This window comes from Artemia sp. Qi Xiang Cuo, chromosome 3 (assembly GCF_049724085.1).
Source record: "Artemia sp. Qi Xiang Cuo chromosome 3, ASM4972408v1, whole genome shotgun sequence".
Lineage (NCBI taxonomy): Eukaryota > Metazoa > Arthropoda > Branchiopoda > Anostraca > Artemiidae > Artemia > Artemia sp. Qi Xiang Cuo.
The window spans coordinates 28540739-28567135 of record NC_142796.1 but is presented as its reverse complement, the minus strand read 5'-3'; the positions used below and the strand labels follow the sequence as shown (position 1 = coordinate 28567135).

Here is a 26397-nt window from a genome sequence, read left to right as displayed (position 1 = left end):
ACTTTATGACAAATATTTTCTTTTGTACTTAATATTGAAAATAATCATTAAAATTATAGTAACATTTTGAACTGATGAGCTTTCAGCAATTAGTATCATTATACATCAAATATTCAGTTTTATTTATTAACTCTTTTTAAAGCTGTTAAAGACGAATATAGTTTCACTACAAACAAGTGTTTGGATACTGCCTCCTTTCCTAACTGTAAATAAAAACCAAAAGCCTACTGCGTCATTGGCTCTTAACTGAAAACGGATTATAATACAAATATTTTCTTTTCCAGTTCTTCCAGCATTTAAAATAAAAATAAAATTAAAATGAAATAAATTCTTGAACTGATGGAACTTTCAACAGTTAATATCAATACACATCAAATATTCAATTTGATGTTGTTTATACTTTCCAAGACTGTTCAAGGCGCTTATAGTTTTCAGGAAAGCGCCAGTGACACAGTAGGTTTTAGACTTTTACAGTGAGACAAGGAGGTCATACCCGATTTCTTGTTTGTGGTGATTTTTGTTCGTTTCAAGCTTGATTTGCATATTAAAGTTAAGTTTCACTCGTTTTAAAATTTATTTATTAATTTACATTAATATCTATTGTATGTTTGTTTGCATTGATTGTTTATTTAATTTCTGTTCTTTTTAAGTTTCATTTATACTTCAATAGGAAAATATTTTTATTCGTCTTAAGCTTGATTTTCATATTCAATCTAATCATTACTCGCTTTAAGATCTATTTATTTATTTATATTACTACTTGCTGTATGTTTTTGCTATGATTGTTTATTTAATTTCTGTTCGTTTTGGGTTTCATTTATTCTTTAATAGTAATTTCTGGTCGTTTTGAGTTTTAATTTTAAAAGGTATTTGTATCTGTTCAGCTTAAGTTTAAAATTGACTTTAATTTTATTTTAAAAAATTATTTTTCGGAAAGTTTTTTTTAATTCATTTTTGTTCGTTTTTTGTTGCGAAAAATTTCAAGTTTTTAAAAATTTCTTATTTCAAAATCAAACTTAAAAAAAATCAAATATTCATCAAAGTATCAAAACTGACATTAAAGTAACAATACCAGAGGTAAAAAATTAGTTTGTGTCAACCTCGGACTTTTTTTTATCTGTTGTTTTAACTGTTTTTAACAAAATTTCTATCTCAAAATTTTTATCGGATAGGGTTGGGGAAAAAGGTCGTGGGGGGGGGACTAGATTAAGCTTCGGTCTCTTTTGACACATTAAAAATGAACTAGATCTTTCTATTTTCAATCAAATGAGCCCTCTCTGAAGTTTATGCGAGTATCCCTTGCATAAGAACCATATATATCCCCAGAGTATAACTTACAATACCTGTCCCTGGGCCCTGGGGAGGTGTGTCAACCCTGGAGTTTTAATATCTGATGGTTGAACTATTTTTAACAAAATGGTCACTAGACATTTTTATCGGATAGGTTTGTCCATCCGATACACCCAAGGGCGTGGAGGGCAGGAGGGGCTAGTTGCCCTCCGATCTTTTTTCACTCTGAGAAAATGGACTACAACTTTTAATTTCTATTCAAATGAACCTTATCTGAAGTTTATACGAGCATACCTTCTATAAGAACCATAAATGCCCCCAGAACAATACTTACAACGCCTGCCCCGGCCCTGAGGCCGGGGCATATCGACAAAGGAGTCGACAAAGGGGGTGTATCGACAAAGGAGTTTTTCTTATCTGACCTTTGAACTATTTTTAACGAAATGACCATACGTAAAGGAGTTTTCGTTATGATCTTTGAACTATTTTTAACAAAATGGCTACCTCAAATTGGGGGGGGGGAGCCAATTGCCCTCTGATCACTTTTGACTCTTAAAAAGGGCACTACAACTCTCGATTTCCAATCGAATGTCGAAATTTATACGACGAGCTCTTCTATCTAAAGTGCCTCTGGGGAAAAAATAAATGGAGTGTGGGGGGGGGAGGCTAGCTGCCCTCCAATCACTTTCGACTCTTAAAAAGTGAATTTCAACTTTCAAGTTCAAATCAAATGAGCCCTCTAGGAAGTTTATACAAGCATCCCTTCCATAACAACCATATATGCCCCCAGGGCATAACTTAAAACGCCTACCCCCGGTCCCTGGGGGGCTGGTTCGACACCGAAGTTTTATGTTATCAGAACTTTGAACTATTTTTAACAAAATGTCTATCTCAAAATCTTTATCTGATGCATTTAGAGCGTGGAGGAGGGGGTGGCTAATTGCCCTCCGATCTCTTTTGACTCTTAAAAAGTGAACAAGAACTTTCAATTTCCAATCAAAGGAGCCCTCTCTGAAGTTCATACGAGCATCCCTTCCATAAGAACTATATATGCCCCTAGAGAATTACTCATAACTCCTGCCTCTGGGCCCTGGCGGGTTCCGTCGACACAGGAATTTTTCTTATCTGACCTTTGAACAGTTTTTAAAGAAATGGGTATTATAACATTTTTATCGGATGGGCTTGGGGAAAAAAGGGTGTGTGTGGGGGGGGCTAGTTGCCCTCGGATATCTTTTGAATCATAAAAAGTGAGTTAGAACCTTCAAAATATTATAAAATTAGCACTCTCCGAAGTTTATACGAATATCGTTTTCATAATAACCATAAACGCCCCCAGGACAGCACTTACAATGCCTATCCCCCGGGCTCTGGGGGGGGGGCGTTTTTTTTATCTAATTTTTTAAAAATTTAAAAAACACTGGCTATTTCAAAATTTGTAGCGGACGGGTTTGGGAAAAAAAGAGCTTGGGGATGGGGGGGGACTAGTTGAACACTCTTGACTCTTAAAAAGTGAACTAGAACTTTCAATTTCCAATCAAATGAGCCCTCTGTGAAGTTTATAAGAGTATCCCTTTCATAAGAATCATACATGCCCTTAGGGTATAACTTAGAACGCCTTCCCCTGTCCCCTGGGGGGTTGTATTGACACCAAATTTATTCTTAACCGACCTTTGAACCATTTTTAACAAAATTTCTATCTCAAAATTTTCATCAGATGGGTTTTGAAAAAGAAGGCGTGCGGGGCGGGGGGGGGGGCTACCTGCCCTCGGATCTCTTTTGACAATTGAGCTTGAACTTTCAATATCTAATCAAATGAGCCATCTCTGAATTTTTTACGAGTATCCCTTCAATAAGAACTATATATTCCCCCAAAGCATAACTTATAACACCTGACCTCGGGCCCTGGGGGTACTGTGTTGACCCCTGAGTTTTCGTAATATGGTCTTTGAACTATTTAAAAAAAATCTATCTCAAAGTTCTTATCGGATGGGTTTGAGGAAAAATGGGCGTGGGGGGGGGGTTAGGTGCCCTCCAATCTCTTTTGACTCTTAAAAAGTGAACTAGAACTTTCAATTTCCAATCAAACGATCCCTCTTTGAAGTTAATACGAGCATCCCTTCAATAAGACCCATATATACCCCCAGGGCATAACTTACAACACCTGCCCCCGGGCCCTGGTGGGGTGTGTTGACACAGGAATTTTTGTTATATGTTCTTTGAACTATTTTTAACAAAATAGCTAGCTTAAAATTTTTATTGGATGCATTTGGGAAAAAAGGGTTGGGGGGGGGAAGCTGGTTACCCTCCAATATCTATTGACGCTTAAAAAGTGAACTAAAACTTTCAAGTTTCAATCAAATGAGCCCTCTCTGAAGTTGATACCAGTATTCCTTCCATAAGAACCATATATGCCCCAAGGACATAACTTATAACCCTTGCCCCTGAAGACTGTGGGGGGAGTATCCTGCTCAAACATATAATATCCTGAACTTTAAACTACGTTGAACAAAATGGCAATATCAAAATTTTGATTGGATGTAGTTGGGGAAATGGTGGGTGTGGAAGGGGTATCAGTTACCTTAGAATGACTTTCAACTATTAAAAAGGGAACTAGCCATTTAAATTTCCAATCGAATGAGCCCTTTCTGAAGTTCCTACGACGACGTTGTCTACACAAAACCTTATATGCCCCCAGGGCATAGCTTACAACCCTTGCCCTGAAGGCTGTGGGGGAGTTATCATACTCAAAGACCTAATTTGCAGAACGTTCACACTACGTTGAACAAAATCGCTATCTCAAAATTTTGATTGGATGTGTTTGGGGAAAAGGTGGGCTTGAGAGGGGGGTTAGTTGCCCTCTAATCACTTTCGACTATTAAAAAGGGCACTAGCCCTTTGAATTTCCAATCGAATGAGCCTTTTTTAAAGTTTCTACGACAACACCTTCTATAAAAACCTTATATGCCCAGAGGGCATAACTTACAACCCTGGCCCTGAAGGCTGTGGGGGAATGTCCTCCTCAAAAACATAATTTCTATCTGGAAATCAACTACGGTGAACAAAATGGCTATCTCAAGATTTTGATTGGATGTGTTTGGGGGAATTATGAGCGTGGGGGGGGGGGGCTAGTTGCCCTTCAATCACTTTCGACTATTAAAAAGGGCACTAGCCCTTTGAATTTCCAATCGAATGAGCCAGTTTTGAAGCTTCTACGACAACGCCTTCTATAAAAAACTTATATGCCCCCAGGATTTGACTTAAAACGCATGGATTGAGGGTTGTGGGTGAGTTTCCTCCTCAAAAAAATATTTTCCATCTCGGAATCGACTACGCTGAACAAAATAGCTATCTCAAAATTTTGATTGGATGTGTTTGGGAGAATGATGGACGTTGGGGGGGGGGCTAGTTGCCCTCCAATCACTTTCGAATATTAATAAAGGCACTAGAACTCTCGATTTCCAATCGAATGAATCCCCTTTGAAGTTTCTACGACGACCCCTTCCACATGAAGTTCCTCTGAAAAAAAAAATTAAAACATTGGAGCCATATGGCCTTTACTACAGGCAATGCTATAGCGTTGCCTCTGATTAATACCTTAAATGGAGTTTGTCTGAAGAATTATTTGTTTACCCTAGGAATCTACATATATTTTGAACAAATATCTTTTATTCATTTCATTAAAAAAATTTTTTTAGACTTTTCCATCAATATTTGTAACAAAAATGATTATTATATTTAGAAAGAGTATCAAACAGTGAATCAAATGGACTATCTATTTCTTCACTATCTTTTTACAAACCTTTACCACCTTATAATCACCTTCACACAAGAGTAGTTTACTTATATGCTAGTGCTAAAGAAATGGAACTGATGAAACTTGAAAACATATGTAAAAATAAAGATCACAAAAGTTCAGTGCCTTTTGTAAGCAGCAGAGGTATATACTCTCAGCCTGCAGTACAGGTCGAGAAGCATTGCCTGGAATGATAATAGGATGACAAGCAATATGAAAAACCATACAAGTAGCTAGATACATTAAAGGGTAGACTTAATTCATAGCTTTTAAATGTTGTTTAGTTAATTGGCTTTCTCAGGATTTTCAATCACTGTCACTGTGGCCATATTTGGTCAACACTGTTGGTCTGTGACAGAAATGGCACTTTGTTGTGGTGTGAACTGTTTTGACACTTTAAATTGGTGCTAGATATACTAATTTGGATTCAATTTAGCACCTTTATGGCTGTTTACAACCTTTGATTAATAAGATGAGATAGGAAGAAAAAGAGGAGACATGCCCTATTCAAAAATACAATTTCCTTGATTTTTAAGATAGGGAACTGTAAAAAATCCAGTCAAGGGTTATTTATTACAAAGAATTGATTCTTCATCTTAGAATTTGAATTCGCCATGCTCTTGGCCATCTTTGGGCAAAATTTAATGTTTTGAGGCATTTAATGGCACCAAAGAACATAATTCCTTTTCAAATGAGCTTTTTTTTTTAAATATTCTTAGACCACTGGTTGAATATCATTACCCCTGGGGAAAAAAGGCACACAAGCATTATTCACGAATTTTTCCTTTTCTTAGTTAATACAATAGCTAGAAGAAGTATCACAGAAGTGTCATAATTGTAGGTTGTAACAATATATGATGTAATAAGTGAATACAATATTTATTCATGCTCATTTTTTGACAAGCTAATATAATAAATACATAAAGGATCAATATAAATCATTATATATGGGGACTATCTAAGTTTCAATAGAAATAGCTGAAACCTAGTAAAGAACAAACCACAGCAAATAATAACTAAAAGTTAAGATACAAGCATCTTTTGAAAAGTTACTTGTCTGGGGTATAGTGCCATACTAAGGATCATCTCTTACTGTTCCAACTAAGAAAAAGCCATAGGGTACTAAACCAGTTACCAACCCCCAACAAATAAAGTGACACCCCCCAAAAAATTAAGAAAAAAACTTATACCTCATTGATTTTCCTTAGGAATGGCAGCTTTTCATCTTTTTCTTCCTCATGCTTAATGTACAACAGTATTTCTAGCTCAGTTTGATGCATCTATTGGCACAAAGCAGAGCCTAACTTTTGCCAGTCTAAGAATTTTGCAAGGATTTTGAATTTTTTTTTGAAAGGTATATAATTTTTATTAATAATTAAACGAAATTTTGAGTAGTTTTGAGGAATGGTGTGGTTATTAAATGGTTAGTTTTCTTAACAATGATAAATAATCCTTTCAAAAATCCAACAGGGTACTGTGTCACTTTACTGGTCACAGCAAACCTACTTCCCAACATGGTTTTTTTTTCTAATCTAAGCAGAAAAAAGGTTGGAAACTGGATGGATAGCTATGTTGCAAAATTGGTTTAGAGTCTTTTCTCTTGAATTGTGGGTATACAGTTTGTAAAACAATTAACAGGACATATTATTTAATCTAGTTTTATTCAGGATACTGTTAATGTTGGGGCTGTGCCTCAAATTTTACCATTTTCTCCTTTCCAACCCTTTTCTAAGGTTTCAGGAATCTATCACATTAAAAAATATTACATTTGCAAAGTTTCTTTGCCATTTTTCTAAGATTTAATCAAATAATTTTAAGACAAATACTTCATTTGGAAAAACCCAATTGAACATTGAAACATTTCATGGTAACAAACTGTAAGTAAGGAGTGATGCAGCTCATTAGTAAATAAAATACTAAAAATGGAATTTTTATACCTATAGACATATGAAATGGAGGTTTATTATGGTGATTCCAAATATATAAGTTTCTTTAAGTTTAGTGCTATCTATTAAAGGCTACAAGCCTGATAGAATTTGCTTGATTTTCACAAACGGGGAGAAACATTCCCTAAAAGTAAAACAATCTTTAAAAAAATTCACATTATCAGATTAAGTGTTGTAATTTAACTAAGCTTCCTTTTTTTCAAGCATAGGATATAATACTTCAACTAGACCCCGGCGCCGCGCCGATGAGGGAAGACCGGCGGCGGCGGGGCCAAAAACTGCTCGCCGCCGCAACTCCGCCGGTAAGATGTCGGCGGCGCGCAGCCGGCGTGATCAATTTTGACCGCAAACATTAATGGTTTCATCAGTCTTTCTCAAATCACAGCTTAAATTTACAACAGATTCGAGCCTATTCAAGAGTTCAAAACTTCACAAGTCGCTGGCTGGAAACTGGTCTTCTTTGTTATTCATCAAGAGAAGTAGAAATCTGGTAGAAACGAAATGGCTGTGGCGTTTCAGAACCCTTGCATAATATTTGAAGTATCTATTAGCTGTGTATTCTTAACATAAATAATTATCAAAATTAATAGTTTTTTTTCATCGAGCATTACTGCATACAAAACTTCAAATACCGTATCACAAAATTCGTCAGTTATCTGGGTAAAAACTTCGAATATAACTTTGAACTTAGAAGCTTAATTTTTTCATAATATTCTTCTCCTATATATCTTTAGTCACCTTTAAAACAGTTGAAATGGGCGACTTCGATATTGATTGTTTTTTTTCTCTTTTGGATTCCTAAAGGCCTTCCTTGTATTAAAAACTAGGTTTTTAATAACAATTTTAAGAAAAAAATAGATTTTGAAGTGTTTTTTGGCTTCTTTATAGAATATATGTCATGTAGGCTAAGGCTGAAATGCTGCTTTTTTATTGCTATTGGCTGCTCTTTTGGATATTATTCATTTTTTCTTTTGGGCATTCTTTCCAAATTATAAACTCATAAATACCTAATATCAGCTAAATTACACTTCACATGAGAACACTTCAATAACAATGAAACAACTCAATGGTTTATTCGGTATGAAGAAATATAAAGTGCCAGCTATTTTCTTACGTAAAAAATAAAAAGTTCATCCATTTTAAATGTAATTAATGAAATAAAATGTAGACTGAAATAGCTCCAGGAAGATGTTGAGATTATCTTCCTAGTTCATCACTTTTAATCCAAGCAAAATGTTAGGAGACTTAGTATCAGTTATAGAGTTTAAGCTTTGATTTCCAAATGCTCACAAAAATTACCAAATTTAAGAAAGTTGCAACAATAAGTCACCTGTGGTCAAAATACTCAAAAGACTCCTCTTTGATCCCCACCCAGGCTCAAAGCTTCTGCTATGGTCATATCCATGGAAATCTCCAATGAGTTTCTTTTTAAAATAGCTTTCAAGCGTAGTAAATGGTATTTAGCATTTTTTGCTTTTCTTTAAAGCTTTGAAAAAGTGTTATAATATTTCAAATATTACATTTGTTATATATTGTGCATATTTTTGGTCATCATTTGTGGGGTGATCGAATTTTTTAAACCACTGTAGATACGTCAGAACGTTGCAACATCTAGTACCCTGAGGTCATAAGAATGTCAAAGACTCCTCCTTGAACCTCCCAAATTGAAAGCTTTTATTATGACCTTGCCTTTTAATGTAACTTGGGCACTGGACCAAGGGCGCCATTGCCACTCGAGCGCAACGTTAGGCGGGGATGTCGATATCGCTTTTGTCACACCAATTCGTTTCAGTGTGAATCTGCCTGGTACTTATGCATGAATGTTTTCAAAATAAACTCGTTTTATCAATAAGAAAAAAAAAACGGGTTGGACGTATATGTCCCTTTCCTTTTGGACAATGAAACTATACAAGTGCTGCATCAAGTATAACTCACAAAAATCTTGTTATTTTTTGTCAACTTTTCAACTTTTTGGCATCCCTGCTTTCAATAAAAAAAAAATCAAGGTACTATCACTTAAATATAATAACTCCCTATGCCCCTCCCCCTCTGGATACCATCTTGATAGGATACCGTCTCTGCTTTAAATAAAAAAAATCAACTTATTTGCATCCCTTCTTTAGAAAAAAAAATCGAGGTATTATCATTTCAATATAATAGCTCCCTACCCCTCCCTGCTGGATACCACCTTGATAGGAAGCCGTCTCTGCTTTAAATTAAAAAGAAAACTTTTTGGTATCCCTGCTTTCAATCAAAAAATTTCGAGATATTATCATATAAATGTAATACCTCCCTACCCCCCCCCCCCCTCTGGATACCACCTTGATAGGATACCGTCTAAGGTTTAAATTTAAAAATTAATTTACTTAATAATTTACTAGGTGACTGACTATATGGTTCAAATAAACACGCGAAATAACTTTAAACAGATTAGTGTTCATTGAAAAAAAAAATTGAGTGTATGACTAAAGGGGTAAACAGACAACAACAAAAATGTCAAAATTATTCAGATATACCTCAAACTATTGGAAAACTAAGTCATAGATTCAACATGGCATTCAATACGATCAAAAGAATCTATTTAAAAGGGAGCACACACAAAAGCCAAATTAAGCCAGTAGCCTATGAGAAATCGCGAAATGCCCAAGACAATGAACAAGTCCCAATGGGGGCACTGGGTCAATCAAAACATTTCAATGGTTTCCCAGGGAATTTGATATCATTTTCTTCCGCCTCCAATGTAAATGAAAAAAATAATTATATTTTGGTATCCCTACTTTCAATAAAAAAAACAAGGCATTATCATTTAAAAATGATAGCCCCCTACCCCCCCCCCCCTATTGACAATAATTTACAATTATTTTATGAATCATATTTTTGGGGTAACTTCCGTTTCAATCTTTAATTCTCAAACCTTGTACATAGCCTAGTCTATAGCTAAATTTTGTATCAATAGAAGGGTTGTTCTTGTTTTTGTACTTTTTTTTTGGGGGGGGGGGTAAAAATTTTTCAGAAAGGAGATTGTATTTTATTTAATCTATCAGGCGTTCAACAATTGAGTAATAAACATTAAGAAAATCTTATATAAAAACAGCAAAAGAAAAAAAAAATTCTGTAAACTTACAATTCAGCTGTAGAAACAATCTGTTGGCTATCAATTTCAAATCCAACTGAAGGCTGAAGCTGTATAGTAGTGAATGCCTTCTATAATTCTATTCAACTTGAAAATAAAATTCTTGACTATGAGTGATGTAAGAAATAACAATTGGGAAACTGCATTCAAAACGATTTAAACTCATTTCATAAAGATAACTTTTTTTTGTCAACATATGAAGAACTGTGTATATTGCAATATTTGTAATTGCATTTTGCATCTGTCTGGTTTTTATGCAAAGTAACAAAAGAGACGAAAATTAATGAAAAAGAGAGTAGTGAAGAATTATGGTATGCAAAGTAATATTTGGCAGGTAAAGTCACTGGTGATAAATCACCAGGGGTGGTACAGTGATTGCAGGATTTTCAGGGATTTAAGGAACCAAATTTTTTTCGGGGTGATGCATAGACTTTCAGAGAAATATCCGAAAATCCGGGGATAGTGCAAGCCCTGCTTGATTTCTAATCAGGAAAACCAAAAAACAAACCACACGAGAAAGAAAAGCTCCAACTTTGCGGTTCACGCAATAAAAAATTGCCGCGAAATTAATTTAAAGTAAGCCGAACGCGGCCGCCTCTACCGGCGCGCCGGCGGCGTAGCGACACTTTGGCGGCGGTTGACCGGGCCTCACGTCGGCGGCGTTCGGTCAATCCGTCGGCACGGCGCCGGGATCTAACTTCAACTAAATTGTCTGTTTTGCTTTAGGTAAAAATAAGCATGCAACATGTTCTGGTGACAATGGTGATAGTTGGTGTTGTATTTATTTCCATAAAGCTTGGATTGGTCATGGGTGCTTTGGGTCACTTGTGACAGGTGTGAGGGGCATATGCATTGGCAATTTATCCCTGAATATGTTTCATCCAATTATGCCAGATCAGCAATGGACTTAAATGAGTTCTTAAAGTCAAAAGGAACAAGGTTTACTGCAAGATATGTTTGGAAGAGTAGAAGTTCTGTTTTATTAGTTATTACTGTTGTTTTTTTTTATATTTTTACATTTTGATATTTTAATTTTGCCAGAAGACAGATCACGCAAGCATGTTCATTGTTTTTTTTCTAGGGGTGATTGTATTGGCCCAGTGGTCCTAGAATATTGGGAGAGGGCTCATTCAAACAGAGATTAAATGTTTTTGTGCCTATTTTAAGTGACCAAAAAGATTGGAGGGCAACAAGGCCCTCTTCCATGCCTCTTTTGTCCCAAAATTTTCTGATCAAGATTTTGTGCAGCATAGTTGAAAAACCCATTAGCTATACCTTTAGTGGTAACATGAACCCCCACAGCCCAAGAGGAAAGGTCTACAAGTCAGGAAATTTACCCATTTTTTATGCATAATATCTGCCTATGGCATACATTTTATGGGTGGAGGGTGGGCCAAAATTTCTACTGGGAGTTTTTCCACAAGAGGATTTTCTATTGGGAGGGAAGTTTCAGAGGGTAAAACTTGCAGGAGAAATTTTAATCTGTGTGAATTTGCCAAAATTCATATACAATTTTTTTATATGTCTTGCTTTCTCTTATGTGACTCAATTTTATGCTCGGAGATGTTAAAATTTAGCTTTCAAGGCTTGGAATGGTTTTGGATGATTTAGGGTCACTTGTGATACAACAAAATTGTTTCCAGCTTCACAACTTTGCTCAATCCGAATTTATAAGGTTTATAGATATAATAATAATAATTTATTTTTGACCCACTAACATTAAACAAAGTGGAGTAACAAAAGAAAATAAAAGGAAAAGACATACAAAACAAAACACATGCAAAACAATATCAATATAAAGAACTACAAATGCAAACCGGAACAATCGCACAAGAGGATGACAAGGACCCAACCGCTTGAAGCCCTCATCTTTTAACTTGGAGTCCAACTTAATATATGATGTCAATATATCAGTTGCATTAAACATTCAAATAATCTTACAGTTTCTACACCAATGAGCCAAGTACAAAATATATTTACAATAACGGAAATACAAAACTCTAATATCCTGCATATCACTAGTATTAAAAATGGGCACAAACATGAGAGAAAAAGAATGGAATGGTTGCAATATGTTGAATAGAGTTTAGCCAGTGCCTTACGAGAATGTCGGCCACAATTTTGGACCATTTTAGCATAACCTGCTTTAAGCTTATTCTTAATATTAATTAAAAAAAACTTTCCGAAAAATGAGTTTTTCAAAGAAAAGTAAAGGCTCATTTTAAACTTAAGATCAGCGGATTCAAATACCTGTTAAAGTTCAAACTCAAAACGACCAGTAATTGCTATTGAAGAATTAATGAAACGCATAACAAACAGAAATTAAATAAACAATCATAGCAAAAACATACAATAAGTAATAATATAAATGAATAAATAGATCTTAAGCAAGCAATGCTTAGATTGAATATGAAAATAAAGCTTAAAACAGAAAAAAATATTTTCCTATTGAAGTATAAATGAAACTTAAAACGAACAGAAATTAAATAAACAATCAATGCAAACAAACATAAAATAGATATGAATGTAAATTAATAAATAAATCTTAAAACGAGTGAAACTTAAATTGAATATGCAAATCAAGCTTGAAACGAACAAAAATCATCACCAACAAGAGTTTGGGTATGACCCCCTTCTCTCACTGTAAAAGTCTAAAACCTACTGCGTCATTGGCGCTTCACTGAAAACCAATTTTATGACAAATATTTTTTTTTTGTACTTAATATTGAAAATAAACATTAAAATCATAGTAGCATTTTGAACTGGTTAGCTTTCAGCAATTAATATCATTATACATCAAATATTCAGTTTAATTTATTAGCTCTTTTTAAAGTTGTTAAAGACAAATATAGTTCCCCTACAAACAAGTGATTGGATACTGCCTCCTTTCATAACTGTAAATAAAAACCAAAAGCCTACTGCTTCATTGGTGCTTAACTGAAAACGGATTATTTTACAAATATTTTCTTTTCAAGTTCTTACAGCATTGAAAATAAAATACAATCACAGTGAAATAAATTTTGAACTGATGGATCTTTCAACAATTAATATCATTATACATCAAATATTTAATTTGACGTTGTTTATACTTTCTTTAATTTCTGTTTGTTTCAAGTTTCAATTATACTTCAATAGGAAAATATTTCTTTTTGTTTAAAGCTTGATTTTCATTTTCAATCTATGCATTACTTGCTTAAGATCTATTTATTCATTCATATTATTACTTGTTGTATGTTTCTCCTATGATTGTTTATTTAATTTCTGTTCGTTTTGGGTTTAATTTATTCTTTAATAGTAATTTCTGGTCGTTTTGAGTTTGAATTTTAAAGGGTATTTTTATCTGCTGAGCTTAAGTTTAAAATGGCCTTTACTTTTCTTTGAAAAATTCATTTTTCGGAAGGTTTTTTTAAATTAATTTTTGTTCATTTTTGATTGCAAAAAATTTCAAGTTTTTAAAAATTTCTTATTTCAAAATCAAACTTAAAAAAAAATGATCAAATATTCATCAAAAAATCAAAACTGATATCAAAGTAACAATATCAAAGTGAAAAAATGGGTTTGTGTCAACCTTGGACTTTTTATTATCTTATGTTTGAACTTTTTTTTTTAACAAAATCGCTATCTCAAAATTTGTGTTGGATGGGTTTGGGGAAAAAGGGCATGGGGGACTAGATTATGCTTTGGTCTCTTTTGACTCTTTAAAAGAGAAATAGAACTTTCTATTTTCAATCAAATGAGCCATGTATAAACTTTATACGAGCATCCCTTCTAGAAGAACTGTATATATCCCTAGGGCAAAACTTACAATGCCTGTCCCTGGGCCCTGGGGGGGTGTGTCGACCTTGGAGTTTTAATATCTAATGGTTGAACTATTTTTAACAAAATGGTCACCTGAAACTTTTATCGGATGGGTTTGTCCATCTGATACACCCAAAGGCATGACAAGCGGGAGGGGCTAGTTGCCCTCTGATCTTTTTTTGCTCTGAGAAAATGAACTACAACTTTTAATTTCCATTCAAATGAACCCTCTCTGAAGTTTATATGAGCATACCTTCCATAAGAAACCATATATGCCACAGAGCAATACTTAAAACGCCTGCCCTGGCCCTGAGGGGGTGTTGACACAGGAGTTTTTCTCATCTGACCTTTGAACTATTTTTAACGAAATGACGATACATAAAGGAGTTTTTGTTATATGATCTTTGAACTATTTTTAACAAAATGGCTATATCCAATTGGGGGGGGGGGCAGTTGCCCTCTGATCACTTTTGACTCTTAAAAAAAGGGCACTAGAACTCTCAATTTTCAATCGAATGAGCCCCCTTTGAAGTTTATATAACAAGCCCTTCTACATGAAGTGCCTCTGGGAAAAAAATAAATGGAGTGGGGGGGGGAGGCTAGCTGCCCTCCAATCACTTGTGACTCTTAAAAAGTGAATAACAACTTTCAATTTTCCAATCAAATGAGCCCTCTAGGAAGTTTATATGAGCATCCCTTTCCATAACAACCATATATGCCCCCAGGGCATAACTTATAATGCCTACCCTCAGGCCCTGGGGGGCTGTGTCAACACTGGAGTTTTTTTATCTGAGCTTTGAACTACTTTTAAGAAAATGTCTATCTCGAAATTTTTATCTGATGCATTTAGGGCATGGAGGAGGGGGGAGCTAGTTGACCTCCAATCTCTTTTGACTCTTAAAAAGTGAACACGAACTTTCAATTTCCAATCAAATGAGCCCTCTCCGAAGTTGATACAAGCATCCCTTCCATAAGAACTATATATGCCCCTAGAGCGTTACTCATAATGCCTGCCTCCAGGCACTGGCGGGTTCCATTGACACAGGAATTTTTCTTATCTGACCTTTGAACTATTTTTAATGAAGTGTAGACCAAGTCTTGGTGTACACTGGATATTTGAAATCAGTATAAAAATCTGATTCTTTTGATGTATGTATTGGTATCAAAATTCTTTTTTTTAGAGTTCCAGTTACTATTGAGCTGGGTTGCTCCTTACAGTTCATTACCATGAACTGTTTGAGAATTCTATTTGCTCATTTTATGACCAAAAAGTACAAGGTATTGGTAATAGTGGTAATTGACCCTGTAAAACCCATTTATGGAGACAAATGTGACTCAGGATGGATTTTAAATTTGGTTACAGGAACAAAAAGCAGGATCCAAGGTAGAAGTAGGCATGGATGATACCCAAGCCTAGGCATCAAAAGATATCCGAGCTGCCCTCGGATATCTTTTGACTCTTAAAAATTGAACAAGAACTTTCAATTTCCAATCAAATGGGCCCCCTCTGAAGTTTAACCAAGCATCTCTTTTGTAAGAACCATATACGCCCCCAGGACAACACTTACAACGCCTATCCCCTGGGCTCTGGGGGGCGTTTTTGTTATCTAATTTTTGAAAAATTTCCAAAACACTGGCTATCTCAAAATTTGTAGCGGACAGGTTTGGGAAAAAAATAGCGTGGGAGTGGGGGCTAGTTTAACTCTCTTGACTCTTAAAAAGTGAACTAGAACTTTCAATTTCCAATCAAATGAGCCCTCTATGAGTTTATATAAGCATCCCTTTCATAAGAACCATACATGCCCTTAGGGCATAACTTAGAACACCTTCCCATGTGCCCTGGGGGGTTCCATTGACACCAGATTTTTTCTTATCCAACCTTTGAACTATTTTTAAAAAAATGGATATCTTAAAATTTTCATCAGATGGGTTTTGAAAAAGAAGGCATGGAGGGGGGGGGGCTAGCTGCCCTTGGATCTCTTTTGACTATTAAAAAGTGAGCTCGAACTTTCAATTTCCAATCAAATGAGCCTTCTCTGAAGTTTATACAAGCATCCCTTTCATACAAACAATATAAGCCCCAGGGCATGGTGATGCGGTGGGTGGTGATGAAACCTGAGTTTTTGTTATCTGACTTTCAAGAAATTTTTAACTGACTTTCAAAGAAATTTTTAATTCAAAATTTTTATTGGATGCATTTGGGGAAAAAGAAGTGTGGGGTGGGCTAGTTGCCCTCCAATCTCTTTTGACTCTAAAAAACTGAACTAGAACTTTCAATTTCCAATCAAATGAGCCATCTATGAATTTTTTACAAGCATCCCTTCAATAAGAACCATATATTCCTCCAAAGCATAACTTACAACACCTGCCCTTGGACCCTGGGGGGCTGTGTTGACCCCTGATTTTTCGTTATCTGGTCTTTGAACTATTTAAAAAAAAAAGCTATCTCAAAGTTCTTATCAGATGGGTTTGAGGGAAAAAGGGCTTGGAGGGGGAGGGGGTCTAGGTGCCCTCCAATCTCTTTTGACACTTAAAAAGTGAACCAGAGCTTTCAATTTCCAATCAAATGATCCCTCTTTGAAGTTAATACAAGCATCCCTTACATAAGACCCATATATGCCCCCCAGGCATAATTTACAACGCCTGCCCCCAGGCCCTAGTGGGTTGTGTTGAGACCAGAATTTTTGTTATATGATCTTTGAACTATTTTTAACAAAATAGCTATCTTAAAATTTTTAGTGGATGCATTTGGGAGAAAAGGGTTTGGGGGGGGGGGAGCTGGTTATGCTCTAATATCTTATGACGCTTAAAAAGTAAACTAGAACTTTCAATTTCCAATCAAATGAGCCCTCTCTGAAGTTTATACAAGCATTCTTATAATATACCCTATAACCCTTGCCCCTGGAGACTGTGGGGGGAGTGTTCTGCTCAAACATATAATTTCCAGAACTTTCAACTATGTTGAACAAAATGGTTATATTAAAATTTTGATTGGATGTGTCTGGGGAAATGGTAGGTGTGAGAGAGGTGTCAGTTGCCTTAGAATCACTTATGTCTATTTAAAAGGGAACAAGCCATTTAAATTTCCAATTGAATGAGCCCTTTCTGAAGTTTATATGACAAAATTGTCCATACAAAACCTTATATGCCCTCAGGGCATAACTTACAACCCTTGCCCTGAGGGCTGTGGGGGAGCTGTCATCTTCAAAAACCTAATTTCCAGAACTTAAAACTATGTTTAATAAAATGGCTATCACAAAATCTTGATTGGATGTGTTTGGGGAAAAGGTGGGCGTGAGAGGGGGTTAGTTGTCCTCCAATCACTTTAGACTATTAAATAGGGCACTAGCCCTTTGAATTTCCAATTGAATGAGCCTTTTTTGAAGTTTCTACAACAACGTCTTCTATAAAAACATTATATGCCCCCAGGGCATAACTTAAAATCCTTACCCTGAGAGTTGTGGGGGAGAATACTCCTCAAAAACATATTTTCTATTTGGAAATTAACTACGCTGAACAAAATGGTTATCTCAAACTTTTGATTGGATGTGTTTGGGGGAATGATGGGGGTGGGGGGGGGGCTAGTTGCCCTCCAATCACTTTCAACTATTAAAAAGGGTACTAGCCCTTTGAAGTTCCAATTGAATGGGACTGTTTTTAAGTTTCTAGGACAACAACTTTTATAAAAACCATATATACCCCCAGGGCATAAATTAAAACCCTTGCCCTGAGGGTTGTGGGGGAGTGTCCTCCTCAAAAACATATTTTCTATCTGGAAATCGACTATGCTGAACAAAATGGCTATCTGAAAATTTTGATTGGATATGTTTGGGAGAATGATGGGCATGGAGGGGGGGATAGTTGCCCTACAATTACTTTTGACTATTAAAAAGAGCACTAGAACTCCCAATTTCCAATCAAATGAGCCCCCTTTGAAGTTTCTATGACAACTTCTTCCATACGAAGTGCCTCTGGGAAAAAATAATAATAAAAGATTGGAGCCATATGGCCTTTACTATAGGCAAGGCTATAACATTGCCTCTGATCTGCAAGTGCAATAGCACAGATAGCTGAAGAGCACATACTAATCCCAAGCCAACACAATGCAGGAACTAGCTTAACTGAAAAAGAACTACAACTCAAATCACTACTTTGGTTTTTAGCATTGAAAACTAAATACTCACATTTTTCAGCATTAAGCATGAGGCCAATTTATTCAAAAAGCTTAGAAACAAACTGGGTAGACATATCTAAGGTGAATTTTGAATGGCTAATAAGTAATAAATCATCTACATAAGCAATATAAGATAAATTAGTTAGACCCATAAAACACAACAAAAAAATACAAGAAAGCACAGGGTATAAACAAGCATTAAAAAGGTATGGTGACAGAAACCCTCCCTGCTTAAGTCCAGACCAAATAGGAATATTACCAAAAAAGATCTCTCCTCACCAAAGTCAAACATATGAAATTGCATACCAAAAACAAAGGATAACAGATAAATTCGCTCCAAGCTGGGTAAGAGAATACCATAGTTGGCTGTGACCACAGTTTATAGAATTAGCAGTATGATCATTCCTTATCTCACCCATTATAAAAACCTGGACCGAGGTGCAAGTGCTCCAGAGAACGTTTTTGCAGATATAAACATAAGCGGCATCAGATCTTTTCACAGGTAGACAAGTCAGATTTCTCTTGGACATGAAACTTGGCTTCAACGTTGGAACACTAATTTTGAAGAAACCAATTTTAAATTAATTTATTCCAATACATACATGAAAGTCGGTAATTAGTAGTGCAATGTTATTATTAGATGTTTTTAGGAATTAAAAGTAGGTTTTGAAGTCTCAAGTTGGTTTCAAAGGCATTTTGAGAAAGTTTCTGCCAAAATACATGTTCCAGGGTAATTGGACTGCAAATGGCAGATCAAATGAGAGGAGCTGTTGGTATGTGCCAATATATATATATATATATATATATATATATATATATATATATATATATATATATATATATATATATATATATATATATATATATATATATATATATATATATATATATATATATATATATATATATATATATATACTATGAAAACTTTACAAAAAAGAAGGTTTTTTTTAAAGAAAAGTAAAGGCCATATTAAACTTAAGATCAGTAGAAATAAAATTTTCTGAAAGTTCCCTAAGAATTTTACAAAAAACACTTCTTAACAGACATTTGGTATTTTCTTGGATAGGGCTATTATGGCAACTTTTACCACAGCTACCAATAATTAGAACCCAAGTCCTAAAATTGGACTCAATAAGGAACCCTTATTACTATCTAAATTCACAAAGTGCAAAGATTTTCAAACAGAGGTTTTTATTGTTTAAAGTTCAGGAAAGGTCTGCCCATTTCATACGAAAAAACAATGATTGAAAACAAAAGTAGTCTTATCTAGAAAATAAATATCATAGAAAATAAACATCACAATGTAAAAAAAAAAAATATAAACCATCCAGTGGTGGATCCAGAGAGGGGGGGCAAGGGGTGTCCCCCTATAGTAGTCTAAAGTAGTGTAATTTACCTAATTAATGAAAGTTTGCATTAATTAAACTTGCTCCTAATGTAATTTTATCAGATCAACCTATTTTGCCCCCCCCTAAAACAATCCTGGATCTGCCCCTGAAACCATCACACCTACTCCACCAGTTATTAGAAGAAGAAAAAATTCCTTATTTTCACAAATTTCATCACCCCCCCCTGCCCCCTTTTTTATAAAATTCTACATAGGCCGATCAGTTGAGTCCACTGTATATTAATAATAGATTAAGTCATAATTTGTATATAAATTAAGTCATACCTGTGAGATGGGACACATGCAAACCACATGGCTGGCTAACCACCAAGTTTTTTTCTGCTTTTGCAATTACGAATAATGCACTTGGTAACCATTTCTCATTGATTGACGAAAACATACTAACCTGCTAATGCAGAAATAAGTGGGAGGAGCTTTTTGTTTGCCACAAAGAATGAAGACCAGAAATGATCTGTGATAAACTTACTAGATAGAAAGATGAGTGAAGATGAGTGTGAAGATGAGTGTGGTAGCTGTAGACGCGAACTTGATGAACAGTCCCAAGCTTTGTCTTGTGATGGTTGTGATAAGTGGCTGTGCATAGATTGCGTTGGAATCTCAAAATCAGAATACCAACTATTTTGCAAAATGACTGACAGCCTCACCTGTGAGTGGTTCTGTCCTGTGTGTAAGGTTACTGGGAATAGCAGCCTTGGCTCAAATGCTACACAAAAGCTTATCGAAGCTACCGTTTCAAAAGCTGTGACCTCTTCTCTGGATCAGTTTCAGCAAGATCTTAAACAAGAACTGGGGAACATTAACAGCAAAATCTCTAACTTGGAAAGTGTGATCGCAGGCAAGTGCACCCTAGCAGAAGTTGAATCCAAATTAGAAGATATAGTTACTAGCAGGCTGAACCGGTGTCAGAGTGATACTACCAAGAACTTTGAAAGTGATGTTAGACGGATCATCCGTGAGGACAGAGAGAGACAGAAAAGGCAGCTCAACATCGTAGTTTACGGAGTTCCTGAATCATGTGAAGAGGCAGCTGATATTCTGATGTTTATTCAGGATCATCTTGCCCAGTCATACAATCTGCCCTCTGTCAAAATTTTGAAGCCGCAGCGGCTCGGGAACAATCCACCGAAACCAGGTGACCGACCTAGACCTGTCCTCTTCCTCACTGATAACTACAAGATAAAAAGGAGATTGTGACTAAGTCGAGGGAGCTGAAGGGTGCTGTGCAGTTTCACTTTGACCGCACAAAGGCGGAAAGGGAGAAACGAAAACAAATCCAAACTTCAAAAAACGGGGCAGCGACGGAGCACTAAAGTGCCCACTGCCTGCTGAGGATAGCCCATATGTAAATAGTTTCCACAGTTGTAGTAGTGTTGATGATAGTGATTCATTTAAGAGTGGCAATAATAGTTGTGCTTTCCATTCATGCTCGAGCCCTAGCTCATCAGACATTAGTTTCAAGAGTTTGCCAAAAGTGATACATTATAGTAACCCTCCACAGACTAGTCAAAAGAAATTATTGAAGCTTTTTACACGAACATTGATACAGTGACAAATAAGCTTCCTGAACTAAAACTTACAACTACTGCTGAAGAATACGATGTGTTGTGTATCTGCGAGCTGACCCCCAAGAACTCTACTACCCCACTGGAAGATGATCATATCATGATCCCCGGATATCGCCTGTTCTCGAATCTCTCAACTCACCCCAGAAGAGGCGTTGCTGTTTATGTGAAGGATGTATTACAGGTCAGAGATTTGACTTTGAATCACGATTATTCCCCATGGGTTGAGAGTGTTTTTGTTAATATTGTTATTGGGGGGAAGCCACTTCTAATAGGATGCGTTTATAGAAGCCCAAGCAGCCCAGATGCCGCTGCCTCTTATGGGGCTCTTACTCAATTAGCTGATCATGCATCTAAGCATTGTAACCAAGATTTTATTTTAATTGGAGATCTAAATATGACTGATATTTTGTGGGTGGATGGAGCAGGTTACCATCAAAGTTCAACTGCAACTAACCCGTTTGTGGAATATTTAGGCAACAATAATCTGTACCAATTAATTGATCAGCCAACCCGTTACAAAAACAACCAGATACCATCTCTACTAGACTTGACAATCACTAACAACCCAGGACTGCTAGTGAATACTGATTACCTGCCCCCCATTGGCGCTAGCGATCACCTCTGTATTTCCCATGACTTGCTAATAAGTCAACCACCAAACAACTGCACCAAACGAACGTATACCGACTACAGCAGGATCAGGGAAATACTACAGGCGGTTGCATGGGATCAAGTGACTAACAGTGATGATATAGAGCAAGCCTGGCTAAATTTCAAGAACGCCGTCCTCCATGTTGAGCAGCTTTGTACTTCAACGTCTTTTGTCAAGGCACCTAGAACACTGCCTCACATATATCGACCCATTAAAAGAGCCATGAACAGGAAGAAAAAGGCACTTTCGAAGTACAAGAAGTGTTTATGCACACGACACTGGGAGCATTATGCCAGAGCCAGGAATAAGTTGAGACATCAACCTAGGCATTTTATGGCAGAATATGAGGAGAAGATAGCCTTTAGTATAAAGGAAAACCCTAAACGATTTTGGAGGTATGTGTCCAAGAAAGATAAGAACAGGCGATCAATACCATTCTTATTCAACGCTGAAGGGAAAAAGTTGGAAGACCCAGAAGCTATAGCAAACTTGCTTAACACTACCTTCGCTTCGAACTTCTCCTCAGACTCATCAGCTGAACCCTCATGTCCTGACCCCAGACATATCGAACATCTTATGCCGAAACTCATCATCACGACTGAAGAGGTTAAGAAAAGACTATCAAAGCTGGACCCTAACAAAGCCAAAGGACCAGACGGCATCCATCCCAGGCTGCTCAAAGAAATCTCTGATATAGTCACCGAACCGCTCTGCTCCTTGTATAATCTGTCTTTGAAGACAAAGAAACTACCACCTGATTGGCGTACAGCAACAATAACTCCAATATTTAAGAAAGGTTCCAGAAGCCAGCCAGAGAACTACCGGCCCATAAGCCTTACCTCAGTCGTTGCTAAGCTGATTGAAGGAATTGTCAATGATGCCGTTATAGCTCACATGACAAGGAATGGTCTCCTTTACAGCGGCCAACATGGCTTTAGAAAAGGAATGTCCATTGAAACGAACCTGATCCAAGCTTATGAATCAATCACTGAGGTTATCGAATCGGGATCCCCTGTAGACGTGTTCCTACTGGACCAGGCAAAAGCCTTCGATAAAATGTCCCACCGGTACCTGATGATTAAACTGTCAGCATATCACATTGATGTAGACGTAGCCCAGTGGATCCATAGCTTTCTGTCTGATAGAATCCAGATTGCTGCAGTATACGACCACAACGGAAACCTCGTGTACTCGGCACCAGTAAATGTCAGAAGTGGTGTGCCACAGGGAACTAAGTTGGGCCCGACTTTATTCAACCTCTACATTAACGATGCTCCTGAGGTTGTCCAGAATCTGCTGGAATTATATGCAGACGATTCCAAACTCTTTGGACCTGCCGCTTCTGACGAAGACTGCAATGCCCTGCAACAAGACTTAACAAACCTCTGCCAATGGGCCTCAACTTGGACACTAGAGTTTAACCCAAGCAAATGTAAAGTTTTACATCTTGGACTGAACAACCCTTGCCATAGCTACCATATGTTGGACTCTACTGGTGCTATAACACCCATCCAAAGCGCAGAGGAAGAACGTGATCTCGGGGTAATCATAGATAATAAGCTGAAGTTCCATAGTCACTGCCGAACTCAAGCCGCAAAGGCAAACAAGATCCTAGGCCTAATCAAGCGATCAGTGACTAGTCGCCACCCCAGGGTCATTAAGAAGCTTTACACAGCCCTTGTCCGCCCTCATCTTGAGTTTGGGATGGCAGTTGCAAACCCCCACTTCAAATGCGATGCAGAGTTGCTTGAAAAAGTCCAGAGAAGAGCTACTAGGCTCCCATTTGCCAACCAACAAATCCCATATGAGCAACGCCTAGAAAAGCTTGATTTGCAAACTCTGACCTACCGTAGAAAAAGGGGGACGTAATTTTGGCATATAAGTTGATGAACAGCAGTGTTATCAAGCCCATTCTCGAACAGGACCAGTCTAGCAGAGCGCGAGGTAACCCCATAAAACTCCGCCAAAGATTCAGCAGAAAGCGTGAGAAATACAACTTCTTCACCAATCGCGTTGTTCCGTTGTGGAATTCACTGAGCGATTCAACTGTTTCCGCAGCTTCAGTTAACAGCTTCAAGACTGGCGTTGACCATGACTGGAGGAACAAGCCATGGAGGACGCAGTGGGATGAGCCTGCATCCACCACTAGGGTCTATTAGTGTGTGATATTCAATTGTCCTGTATACGTGTAGGATGTGATGATCCACTAATGAATTGGGCAACGAACTCCTGTCAATACTACCTGGCGACATCTACAGGTTCCTGCAACCTTAGTCGCTAGAAGATGCGATTTAAGGTAATTTAAGGTAATTTAAGATAATTCTATAAACTGTGGCTGTGACAAACCAAGTCAAAAGCTTTCAAAATATCTAACACACACAAATGAACTTCAGATTCATCTTTTTGTGCTTGAATTAAAAAAGAAGTAAGAATTCAATGTGCATGTTGGCATCCTATATTTGGTTTAAGCCCAAATTGATTGGACACATATACATTATAACAGAGGCTAGCAAACTGAGAGTGAACTGCATAATTCATAATATTAAAAATCTTATTTAATGATTAATCCAAGAGGCATTAGGGATCCAATCAGCATTAGGAGGTGAATCAAATTTCACAACATTAATCACTTATTTCCACTGGCTAGAGGTCTTTGGAAATTCTACACCATTGTACTTTACTTTACAAAGATAATGTTCAAACTCCAACTTTGTTTTCTGTTTAGTGTCAAAAAGGTGACCCCTTAAAGGGCTGCCATATGCTACCCAAATTCTATAGCAATGCTGCTTTTGGTAGGCTATACTTTTCAAAGTGTATGAAACAATCGATGACAGAGCTTTCAGGTGATGTATAAATCATATCTGAGTCATTCTTTTGTGGTTTTTGAGCTGATTAAAGAACAGAATATTGTTCTGATGGTTGGCAAATTGGTTTAGTAGGTCTACCCTAGGTTTTTTCCTGTTTGTAATTAGACAACAATTATAGTAAAGACCAATAAAAAGCCTATGGTTATGCAATTGAATATAAATGGAGATCTGCATTGCAATAATAGCTAGCAAAATAGTAGGCTAAAGAGACAATCACATCCTTTACTAAAATATAAAATAGCCCATAACTCTTAAAAATAGACTGAAATTGAAACACAAAGTAGATTATTAGAATCGCCTTGTCCAAAGACCCAATATAAAAAAAACTCACAGCTCCTTGGCTTGAATAGCAAGGAAAATCCATTAGCTTAATAATAACATAGCCTAAAGAATCAAAATAGCTCATTATAAATGGTGATATGCAAGTTTCATCAGATATAGCTGAAACCTAGTAAATAACAAAAACACGGCGCATAGTAACTAAAAGTTGATAGTGACTAAAACAATAAAAAGATGAAAATTTTGGAAAACACCAACATACTTATATAAATTTTTAAAATTTGCTTTGCTGCTTTTGATGATAGTGAGACATAAAGTATAATAGAGGGCCAGCGCTCATTTTAATTTATCAAGTTTCAATTAGAGGTCCCAAATTGGATTCAGTGTTCCCCCTATGCGTACCCCTTTTACTGACACTCCGCCTTGGGAAATGAGTCCATCTATTTCTCAAGTAGAACTTATTCCAATAAATAGAATCAAAATTCCCGATCATAAGATTCAGACTATTCCGGCTGAACAGATTTCGAAGTTATACTCTAATCACAGGAAAATCTATTCTTATGGATCCGTACAGGGTGTGAGCTGGAGCAGGAGTATGTATCCCATCACTGAACCTTAACCTTTTTTCACCCCTTCCTTTGGGATCTTCTATTTCGTCAAATAAATTATGTTCCATTCGCTTGGCTCTAGATGTTCTCTTAAATTATAGCATTGTGAAGGAGAATATTATTTGCCTTTCTGACTCCAAATCGGCAATACTGTTGCTCAAAAAATTAATAGAATTGCCAATGATAAGGACCTATTCAACATTAGAAGACAGCTTCTGAACCTCCAGGCTAAAGGCGACCAGATTTATTTCCAACATGTTACAAGCCATAAAGGTATCATATATTTGATTTGATGACACAGCTGATTTACTGGCAGCCAAGACTACTTTATTAAATCAAGGTCCTCTTTCTGACTTCAACTCACGTGATATTATTAGGCAAAGATCTAATGTTAATCACAGTAAATTTACTTTATCTCCTTTAATTCTAGATTACACACAGTGCTATATTACCGTCTGAAATCAGGTGCTCTTCATCTCAATTAATTAAAAAAACTGTTTCCACAAAATAAGTTTTTCAAAGAAAAGTAAAGAACTCCATTAAACCAAAAATGAGCAAAAATAAAATCAAATAATCTACCAAGCGTAAAAGTATCACAAATCAGCATCAATAAATAAAAGAAGCCCAAAACGAACAGAAATTACAATAAATAACCGAGTCAAACTAAAGAGGAGCAGAAATTAACATGAGTAGGGTTCAAAACCCCTATGCCTTCCCAAACCCAGAATATAATTTGCACTTTACTGAAAAAATACAAATGAATATGCATTGTCAGTTTAATATACATATACTGATATTTAGTAATCAAAATGTTAATATTATTTGATTTATTTAAGCTATAAAAGCAAAAACATTTATATATTTTCAGTAAAGTGCAAATT

The 26397-nt window shown here is 36.3% G+C and overlaps 1 protein-coding gene across 1 annotated transcript in view; it reads right to left on the bottom strand.

The window, feature by feature from the left end:
* The window catches only part of ND-75 (NADH dehydrogenase (ubiquinone) 75 kDa subunit), an 80073-nt gene extending 69901 nt beyond the window's left edge, over positions 1-10172 (bottom strand). The window contains exon 1 of the mRNA XM_089085704.1: positions 10154-10172. The gene's annotated coding sequence lies outside the window, so the exon portion shown is untranslated. The remainder of the gene's footprint in view (positions 1-10153) is intronic.
* Between the last annotated feature and the right edge of the window lie 16225 nt (positions 10173-26397).